Below are 10,876 nucleotides of genomic sequence, written 5' to 3'. Positions count from 1 at the left end.
TTTCCCCTCTGCCCCACGGGAGAAGGGCTCACTCCGGAGGAGAGAGAGCTTTTCCCCATGCTGGTGGCCCAGCCCTCCCTGCAGAAAGGCCCCAGGACTCGGCTACTTCCCGTCAGGGAGCCCTCCTCCCCTCACCCCTCTGCTCACACCCCACTGGGCAGAGACAGACCCCCCCCACTGCGGCCCCAGGCGTGGAAAGCAGCACTTCCCACCTCTTCCTCCTTGCAGTCCAGCCAATTTACCACCACGTAGCAGGAGATCAGGCAAATGGTTTCGCAGAACTGTGCCACCCTTTGGCGAGGGAAGGGCATTGCTCCTGGCTACAGAAGTACGTAGTGACCCCTTTCGACCACTGATCCAGAACTGTACCAGGAGAAAGGAAAAGGGAGCACGTGAAAGTCTGCAGCAGGGATGGTACCTGGCACCCTTGCCCAAGCCTGTTTTAAGGACAGACCCAGGCACAGCAGGGCTCATGCCAGGACCAGATCTGGATCCAAGGGCAATCTCTGCTCTGGAGGTGTCTGGATTCAAACACCCCACTGTTTCTCTCCTCCTCCCCATCACACCTTCTCCTCCTCAATGGTAGCTCCTCCCCCCCCTTGCCCTTCCATTGCTCTTCCCTTCCTGAGCAGGGATTTTAATCCCAGAGGAAAGCAGGGAAACTGGAGCCACGGGAAGGGACCCGGGAGTTTCTCCATGCAACACCACCATGTCCTGCCCCCAGAAACCCCCCAATACACACTTGCAGCAGTTTGGGATCACCAAGGCCTGACCATGCTGAGGGCTGACACCCACCATGTTCCCTCTGAGATCACATGGAGGCATCCAAGGCCACCCCAGCCCCTCTTCTGAATAACCGAGGAACATCTCTGCGCCACTCTGTATTTCCCCCAAAACCGGGGCAGAGGCAGGCTGCTTTGGTGGCCTCGGAAGAGAACCAGCTCCCTGGGCTGCTCCCTGGGACGCCGCTGCTCCCTTTTTACTTGGCAGCAAATGACAGCACCCCCGCCCCGCTAAGGTCCCGCTCCCCGAGAGGAGAGTCTGGGGCTGCTACCTGGGAGCTCAGGTTGCTCCAAAGGCAGCAAATGGACTGCGGTAGCTGCCTGCCAGGAGTCCTGAGCAGCTCTCGGGCATGGACATGCCTCTGATGTCAGCAGAACATTTTGGGTAGGTGCCTTCGAGGACGCTGGGCCTGTGGCATGATGCTCGTGCCCTGGGACAGGAGGTCTGTGAGCCAGCCCAAGCAGAGAAATGCACTGTGGCACCGAAGGGGCTGGGCTCTGGGGCAGTCTGACAGCTTTGGTGGGACTGCTGGGCTGACACTGGCGTGCTCACTGGGACCTCAGCTCACCGCTCTTGTGTCTTCCCTAAGCACAGCTGTCAGCGCTTTGCTGCCGAGGATTGCCTGTGCGCAGCCTGGTGGGAGCAGGAAATCCAGGCTGTTACCCATTTTTCTGCAGCGCAGAGTCTCTCCAAGGCTGGCCTGAGCCCTGGGAACAGTCTGGAGGACCAGATGGAAGGACTGAACATCACCATGCGCGGAGAGGTGGCGGCAGCAGGAGCCGAGGTGCTGAAGGGCCTTTTGGGAGGCCTTGGCTCAGCTGGCAGGGGCCGGGCACAGAGCGTCTCTCCTGGCTCCGAGGGGACTCCTGCCCGCAGCTTTCTGCCTTGTTCAGGACCCTCAGCTTGGAGGGAGTTCCTGTTGTTTGCTGGGAGTGTGGGAAAAGCCATTCGAGTAGGAGCTGCTCCTGGTGCCCCGGAGCCCCCCCGCCCGCTGTGTGCCCCCGCCCTGGGCGTGGCCCCCCCGCGCATCACAAGGGGCACCAGTGGTGTCACGGACACCAGTGTCTCCCGGTGCGGCACTGTGCTGGCGCGGGCAGTGCTGGGGAGAGACGGGCTCTGGCAGGAGCACCCTGGCACGGGGACATCGCTGCCCAGCCTCGGAAGGCCTTGCGGGGCCTTGCTCTTCCCTTTTCTGAGCGCTTCCGCAGCACAAGTGTCTGCCTGGCCGCAGCACGATGGGCCAGCTGCCCTCCTGCTTCTCCCGGTGCGTGCCTGCTCTGTCCCTCTGGCACCGGGCACGGCCTGTTCCCGGCAGAGCCGCGTGCCTCACGCCCTCAACCGTGTCCTTTGCAGGGGCAGCTCTGGTGGCAGCCAGCTGGGTGCCCTCGTGTCCCGACGGCATCCCGAGCTCCTCCGCTGCGACTGTGTGGAGGTGACCTGGCATGGGAGGACGAGGAGGAGAGACCTCCTGCTTTTCCAAGACACCCTTGCTTTTGCCAAGCGCAGGTAAGAAGAGAGGATGGCAGCACTCTCTCTTCCCACCTCCTGCCTCCAATACCAGCCCTCAGGAGGCATCTCGCAAAGCCCTCTCGGGCTGGCCATTGCTCCAATGGCCCAGAAAGTCCCAGGGAGGCTTTCTGGGGAGGGTTGGCCCCTCAGCAACCAGGGCTACAAGAGTCAGGGGGTGTCCCCGGCAAGGATGTTGCCGGTTTGGGTGAGCTGTGAAGCTGGGCAACCCTTCCCCGGGCTCTGTCAGCTGTAGCGGCTCTCCCAAGGAGGATTTCCATGGGTGCCCCCCCAGAAGGCAAGCTCACCATCAGCCCCTGCTCTTCCTGGCTGCAGATGTGGCAGCAGGTTCTGGCTGCAGCACAGTGTGCGTCTCAGCGAGCTGTGGGTGCTGTGCCAGGAGGAGGCGGCGTGCGGGTGTGCACAAGAAGACGCAGCGTTGGGCCTGGACTGCAGCTGTACCCTCATCCTCGTCTGGCCCACCAGCCCCTGCGGGGTCACTTTCGGGTGAGTCGTGGTGACGTGTCACCCAGGCGTTGGGCTGTCTGGCCCAGTGCTCGCCTTCAGAGCCCAGCTGGCTCCTCAGGTCCATGGCACGGGGCGGGGAGGGAAAGCAGAGGCACCGCTTTGCTTGGGCAGCGTTTTGCAGCTCAGCTTCTTTTGTGAGCTGAGCCTCTCCCCTCTGGAAACAGCCCGTGCACAAGGTGTGCGCTGTCAAAGGGGTGAGGCAAGGCGTGGGCTGAGGCGGGGAGCTGTGTGCAGACAGGTGGTCCCATTTGCTCCCAGGAAAACCCAGGTGCAGTTCTGGCAGAGCTGGGCTGTCGCTCCCCGCTCTGGAGAATCCCCGTGTCTGCGACAGCACTCCTCAGCCCAGGGTCATCCCAAAGGCTGCAGAGTTGCAGCATCAAAAGGGACTCCTGGAGAGACGAGGCTGCGTGATGAGCAGACCCTCCTTGGCTTTGACTTTGTTCTCCAGAGGGAAAACTGCACAACACCTAGCTGGTGGCAGTGGGGTGTGATACTGGTTCTCCTGTCTCCTGCAGCTCGCAAGAGGTGAAAGAACTCTGGCTGGACGCCATCCTCAGGTAGGCCCTGCTGGAGTAGCAAACCTCTGGTGCCACCGTGGCAGTTGGTGGGATGCTCCAGCTGCAGCTGCAAGGCAGCTCGAGGGTTGGGGCAGAGGTACCCGCACTGCTGGGGCAGCTGCGGGGCAGCACTGCCCGAGCTGCTCAGCCTTGCCTTGGGAAAGTAACGGCAAGTCAAGATCCGGCTGTCGCCACTTGCCCCTTTTGCGCCTGGACTTCTTTGGCTGTTTGGATGCAAATGGTGCTGGACGGGCTGGCAGGGGAGAGGGCAAAGCCAGGCTCAGTGACACAGAGCTCTTCCTTTGTCTGTTCCCTGTGCACAGGCAAAGCAGCACAGCCCAGGGAACACGAGTGACCACACTGCCCTCGCTTAATCTCCTTGTGACGGTCTTGGGCCTCTGCAGATCTGTAAGTGTCTAAGTTGTTCCAGCTGGCTCAAGGAGTGACGCTGATTTCTAGCACAGACCATCAGAGGAGCGTCTCCCACTTGGCCTTTGTTCTCTTGTCTAGCCGGTGACGATGACTGCCCAGATCATCGAGACTCTGGTTCAGTGCCAGGCAAAAGTAAGCAGTGGCTACCTTTCTCCACCTTGGCATTGTGTATGGGTGGGAGACGCCTCAGGAGAGGAAGGTCAGCTTTTCTGGGATGGGAAGCCATCAAGACAGAGGCCTCTTTCTCCCTGGTGGGGTTTGGGCAGAAATCTCCAGTGCTGGGGCAGAGAGCACAGACGGGCAGCCCATGTCCCCTGTGCTCCACGCCAGTGACTGGTGCTCGGCTGTGGCTTTTCTGGACCACGCAGCACCCAAGAAGGGTGCTGGGGCAGTGCCCTGTGGGCAGGTCCCAAGGAGCTGGGTGCAGCCCCAGCCTTGGGAGCAAACACCCCTGTGGGGCACAGAGACCACGACTCCCCCCTCCTCAGGCTCGTGGCCCTGAACTGCAAGTCTGTGGGGCCAAAGGCCTTTGTCTTCATTTCCCTGTGGGGAGAAGGATTACCACTTCCACACGGAAAGTAATCTGGGATGGATTCTTTTTCCTGCTGCCTGCCCAGAGTATCCCACATTGCTGTCCTCAGGCTCAAAGGCACCGAGAAGAAGACTGCAGTAGAGCCCTGGCCAAGCAGCAAGAGAGCCCAAGCAGCAAGAGAACCCAGATGCAGCTGGAGCCCAAAGCGCCTGAGCCTGAGGACAGCAGCGAGCACGCTGATGTGCAGACAGGTAGAATGCTGTAAAGCTTTGAATTTCAGGTCCAACTCAAAGCACGTGGATCCAGATGAACCTGGAAAAGGCAATTCATGGGGCATTTGGGAGCATCCCCTTGTGTTGCGGTTCTCTCACCGTTGCCCTGGTAACATCCTGGAAGTCACCGCTTTGAACATTAACACACGGGTGAATTAGGGTGACCTTTCCCAGAGGTTAGATGACCTTTCTTCAGGTTTCAGTGCACCTCCTGGCACACAAGCCAGGGCTTCTTGCTTTGGTCTTTCCAGATGCTCCTCAGACGTGGCCTGAGGTTTGTGAACAGTGCCACTGCCGGCGCCCTGCCAAGCCTGCTGCACTGCTGCCCGGCGGCCCCCAGGCTTTTCTCCATTGGCATTGGGTTTCTCCCAGAACGAGGTGGTCTGCGCTGAAAGTTTTGGTCTCTTACCGTCTGACTGATGCAGGTTGTCTTGTGGCCTCTGTAGCCCTTCTTTTCCGAGCAAGGTCTCTCAGCTTTCCCGTAGGAGACAGGTCCGGTTCAGACCAAGTGCCCACATTTCAGATGTGCTCTCACCTCCAGGGCTCTTCTGGCCAAGGTAGGAAGGGAACGTGCATGTTCTTCACGGTGAGAGCCGGCGCTCTGGACTGTGATGACCGACATCTGCTGAGTGACAATGCTGCCAGGACCCTTCCCGAGGAGGGCAGCAGATGGCATCAGAGGGTTGCTCCTCACTTGGGGTGCAGGGTTTTGCCAGTTTCCTTCAGAGGAATCATTTTGCAGCAGATTCTTAGCATGTAATTCGGCCTGTGGAATCAACAGGCAGAGTCATGGCTGTTAAAGCTCATCTGACCCCAACACGTGTCATTCCTTATGCCTTTGCTTTCCAGAGCTGTGTTCAGATGAGCCTGGGGACCACGGAATAGAGGCGGGCGTGGTACGTCAGGCAGAAGTGCCCCTTGAGCGACCACCCTCGTTGCTCTGCAGCCTGGCAGAGGGCGGAGGAGCCATGGCCAGGGCAGCCGACAAAGGAGAGGTATGAGGCAAAGCTGGGCTCACAAACCCTGTAGCAAAACAGCCCCTATCTGCAGTCAGTTTCTGTGGCAGAACCGAGGGAGCAGACTGTTTTCTTGGAAGCAGTCATGCTCTGGTGACTTTGCCTCGTTAGATGGCTCATCAAGAAGGCAAGCCTGAGAGCAATTTTTTTCTGTACCTCGTACAGTTCTAAGTCAAGTACTTAGCTTAGCTGTGTTCCTGATGATAATGCCCTAAACGAATACTCGCAAGGCTCTGAAATTCCAAAAAGTATCCTTCTACCTTAAAACCTAAGTAGTAGCGCACCTGCACCCGTGATTTCCAAGCTCTCAGTATGAGTAATTCCCAATCAGGAGTAAGCAGAAAAGGAAAGCCTTTATTATTCATTCTTACTCAACTTTACACATGTGTTTTCTCAGTCTTGCCTTCTAAGGATATAGTCAGATTTCCCGTTTGTTATAACAAACAGGGTAGAAAAACACCCACGAATGCTGGAAAGTGCAGAAAATCCTGGACCACCTTCCACTTGCCCCACAGCTAACTGTCATCTCTGTTTGCCATGCCAGTAAAGCCACGTGTCTGGAGATCAGGGCACACTAAAGCAGCAGGAAAGGCTTAGTCTGGCCACTCACCAGATGCTTGCCAGGCTTACCAAAAATAAAACCAGTACATCAAGTAAGAAGTTCCCCTCTAGCCCACAGGGGTTTTCCTACTGCACAGGTGCCATGCGAGCCTGCTTTCCAGCACTTTCTCCTGTGAACGCTTTTTGCAGAAATAGAGGCTGGAGGGACCAGGTGCTGCATATACTGATGTCCTCAGTCATTATGTTGTTTGCTGAGTCGTTCCTCCAGATCAGAGAAGTGACAGCTAAAGCCTGAATGTTTCACAGGCGGCGTTGTCTCGGCAGGAACCTCGCGAACGCCAGCAGACAGAACCGCTGCAGGCACGGGAGGAGACCTCCGAGAAGTCGGCAGCTCGGGCGTTTGCTCAGCAGGTCTTTGCTGAGCTTGACCTGGTCTTGAACAACCTTTGTGAGAGCAACCGTTCTAATGACCCCACTGAGAGAGGTTTGTTTATTTTTTTTTTCTCTTTTTCACATGTGAATGTAGCAATGTAACAGGCAGAATAGCCATAAAACAGACTTGCCAGTCCTGTTCTGTGGTGTTATGTGTGACAAGGAGAAAGTGTTGGTTTCAGGTCTTGGGTAGGGTCTTCTGATGGAAGTGGGAGCTGTGGGGAACTCAGGCCTGTTTGGATTCCAGCACGTAGCAGGGAGTAATGAAGACAGGCAGGCATCCTACCTCCTGCAGAGGGCCATGAGAAGCTGAGAGGATGGGAACCCCGTCTCCTCGTCCGGTCCTTACTGCTGGATGCTGTGCGTGTCCCAGGTGGTGTGATGGGGAGGGGATGTGCAGCCTCCTCCCAGTTCAAAGCTAAATGTGGCCCTGCAAATCCCAGCTGGATCCTTTCCCCAGTAAATCAGGCAGCAGAAGGGAGCTTTCCTCGGCCTGCTCCTGTGTGGACCCTGATATCTTTGGTGCGGTGTGAAACACCCACCCTGGTCTTAGAGAGGAGCCAGGCACCGAGCTGTTGGGCGCTTTTCAAGCCGACCTGCTTCTCGGCATGCCCAGGCACATCCTCAGCTTCTTCCACTGACTTTAGACCTCATGGTCGTGGAGAGAATGAGACAGGGGCAGAGGGAGAATACAAAAACAACCTCGCAGGAGCAACCTCATATTAAACTAGAATAGAAGCAGCATTAGTGCTTCCTGGAAACACACTGCTTATGCTGTTAAAGATGGGAAGTAGAGACGTAGCTGTGAGTTAAAGGTTTCTAGGATAAATTAATCTCAGTCTCTTAAACATGCAGGTCCTTCCAACAGTGAGTATTACAACTGAATTCTCTCCACTTTTCCAGCTGCTTCTAATGGCTTTACTGGACGTTTTTACACAGCCAGGCCCTCTCTCAAAGGGAGGGCACAAAGGGAGAATGCTTGTGATTTGCTGTTATTTTGAAAACAGTCTTTGTGTTTGTCTTTCCAGGGAGTGAAGCCAATTTCATCTCTTCAAGCAGCACAGGCACTATTTCAGCGCATCAAGTCCCCATGTCTGCTGCTGGAAGCAAAAGATCTTCTTTTTCTCTCGAGTAAGCACAGCAGTTTTTTCCGGGATAGTGCAAGTGTTGCTAGTGCAGAGGTAGACGACTAGGTCTGGTCTTGCAGCTAATACATACAGTATCAGTATTGTGAGTGTTAAAACAATTTGGGTAACACTATGCTCTCAGGCAACACTAACACAGATGAGAACTGTGATACAAGAAAGAAACAAAAAAAGAGCTGTATTTGGAGGAAAAAAAAAAAAAAAAAAGAAGGTTTTTTAGTTCTAAAAAGTTTTTGTTGTAAAAGTATTTTAAAGTTAAATGTCACATTTGATGGCATGGCACTGAAACCAAGGACAGCAGATAGTAAACTCTGCACGACAGCCACAAACCAGCTGTTTCCTCAGGGATGTTGATTTGCCAGAGGAGCCACTTGTGAGGACACTGGGGAGCCCCAAATGAGTCAAGCTTTGTATCGGTCTATGGGAAGTCTTTCTTTTTGGCAGGACTGAAGACCTCTAGGAGTGATGTTCTGTGACGGTTCGGGTTTCTTCCCTTTCCAGGCGATCAGGGATATACATTTCTTGTGACAACCACGGCATTGAGCCACAAAACCGAGCGCAGTACTTGAGTCATCTGCAGTAGAAAGACGTTACAGTACAGCATTTGAAAACAAAGCTGAAGGAGTCTGAGAGCAAACTTCAAGAAAGGTATATTTCACTTCGGAAACCAGAGTTAGAATGATTTACTCAGGAATGTTTTGGGGTGGGAATCCAGGACCTTTTTTCTCATTTTCTGACCATGTAAAGATTTCATGAAGAAATCTGAAATATGATCAGACTGATTAGTTGTTTCAGGTTTCATCGTGATGCTCAGTGAACTTGCCCAATAGGATATTTTTAAAGGGTAGTTTTTTACCAGCCTGATTTAGCACTGAGACCTTTTCTACATCAAATGGTTTTTACCTGCAAGCATGTATTTGCTCCATCTCCTGTTCCACCTCGCTCAGAGACAGGTGTCTACCAATGTCCCCCCTTCTCCCCTAGCGAAAGAAAAGCTCTTACACACACCAGCGTGCCCACTGGTGGTTTTGCCCCTTGGGGACTGAATGGTTCACAACAGCCCTTTGTATGGACGCGAAGCGAAGCAGTGACACACAACCCAGGTGGGCACAAAGCGGGCTCTGCACGGAGCCCCAGGGCCAGAGGCCCAGGGAGCTCTTGGTCCCGCTCACATCGCCCCGACCTCTCCATCTGCGCGGGCTGGATCTCACGTGGGGGCCCCCTCTCCCCACTCCTCGCAGGCCAAGGCAGCAGCCCCTGGCCCCACGCGGGGCTGGGTGGGTGCAAAGCAAGGCGGGGGCTGCAGCCCCGAGCCGTCCTGTGCCCGAGGCCCGTGTTGGCTCTGGCTGCAGGTGCCGAGCTGCTGGCAGGCACGGGGGACGCATCCGGGCAGCTGCTTCCCATCGCCTCCAGGGCGAGGCAGGAGGCCAGACGGCAAGCGCTGCACTCTTTCACTGACCGTCCACAGCACTGCCACTGCATTTTGCTTTTGCTGCAGGGAAACAGAAATAGAAGAGCTCAAGGCTCAGCTGGCACGGATGAAGGAAGACTGGGTTGAGGAAGAGTGTAAGCATGTGGAGCTGGAGCTGCACTTCTGGGAAGCGAGAAGGGAAAGTCACGAACTCCAGCAGGCTGTTGAAAGCATGAGAAACAGCTTGGCTGAGAAAGAGAAAATAATTCAGAAATACTTCATAGCCATAAGCATTGCAAACAAGAAACTGGAATCTTTGCTGCAGGGCCTGGGGATGGCTCAGAAGAGCTCTGTGAGAGATGAGCAGTGCCTGGAGTCCACGTAGGACTCAGAGGGGAAGCCGTTAGCGTTGTGTGCCACGATGCCAGGCAGCCTTCACCACTGAGGACCAAGCTCTGGAGGAGGTGGCAGGCAGTGGGCTGCTTCTTAATGAGGACACCGCTAACGGGACTGATTCATTTGAAGAGCCTTTGACCGCCACAACTTCTGGGTCGAGCGATCCAGCTCCCTCCAGTTCTTCTGAGTATCAAGAGATGCTTGAAAATGTTCTGGATGAAAAACCAACTTCTTCTCAGGAGGAGGAGAAAATCAGCAAGGTGATGGTGGAACAGGCCATCCCGACTGACCTGGTGCCATAAAGCCTAGATGTGGAGTAGCTCATTCAGAACATCTTCAGAGCTCGAGATGCCTGCCCTCTAATCCCACCTGCTTCACTGAAGGAATTGGGTGAAATTTCTCTTGGAAGCGTCCATGATTCTGCTACCCTAGTGGACTTAACTCGGAGTGATCCAAACTCTGCCGTCCTCTTGTCTCCTATGGAGTCTCCGTGCAGGAAGGTGGAGCACAGAGTTAATAAAAACTGTTTTGTGAAAGAACTTGATTTTGCAGAACCTCATCATGCTGAAGCTTTTGGCTATGTCAATACCCTCTCTCGGACAGCCTTGAGTATTTCACTAGTCTTGTGCGTATACAGGGACTGTAACCGAAAATGTACATTGTTGGGAGTCTTGAAACATCTTACAACGATAAGCACAGGTGTGGGTACGCTCTGAATATTAAGACCTGCCTCATCCTTGTGACGCCCAGGTTCTTAATTACTTGGGCTGGCCACAAAGATCCAGGACGGTTCCTTAAGCATTGTATTAAGGAAGGGAAGGGAAATCTAACAGACAAGTTGTCTCTGTCTCTCTCTCTTTCTCTCTTCTCCTTTCTTTAACGAATTGTAACTAGCTCCAAGTAAGCATGGGACTTGTTTACCTAGTTAAGAAGTTGCCATTGAGTATTTGTATTTAACCACTTGCCATGTCTTTTGTATTAATAAATTGTTAAGTGGGTTGCTGGTGGTGTTTCACCTCAATTCAGTACAAGGGTATCTCAAACTTGGTCGTTAAGTCCCAAGGGGAGGGAGGCTGTTTTGAACAGCTTCTTTTGGGCTGCAGCATTTCTAAATTGTCATCACGGACAGGATGCTCTTGTGGTACTGATCCAACCAGAAGGGATCAGGGCCCTTAGCATGGCCCCTTCTTTAAGGAAGTGCCTGACAGGAGAGAGGACAGTGGATCTTCTTGGAAAGATCCACACTGGGTCCGTAAATGCACACTAGGCCGAATACTTTAGAGTAACCCTTTCGTATTGTGTAAC

The 10,876-nt window shown here is 54.5% G+C and overlaps 1 pseudogene; it reads left to right on the top strand.

Moving 5' to 3' along the window:
- Window positions 1-1,132: 1,132 nt before the first annotated feature.
- LOC122154356 lies at window positions 1,133-10,287 on the top strand (annotated as a pseudogene).
- The last annotated feature ends 589 nt before the right edge of the window (window positions 10,288-10,876 follow it).

Source organism: Tyto alba, unplaced genomic scaffold, assembly GCF_018691265.1.
Source record: "Tyto alba isolate M040663 unplaced genomic scaffold, T.alba_DEE_v4.0 Super-Scaffold_39, whole genome shotgun sequence".
Taxonomy (NCBI): Eukaryota; Metazoa; Chordata; class Aves; order Strigiformes; family Tytonidae; genus Tyto; species Tyto alba.
Note: the sequence above shows the minus strand (reverse complement) of the source record. Positions and strands in the feature narration are given on the sequence as shown.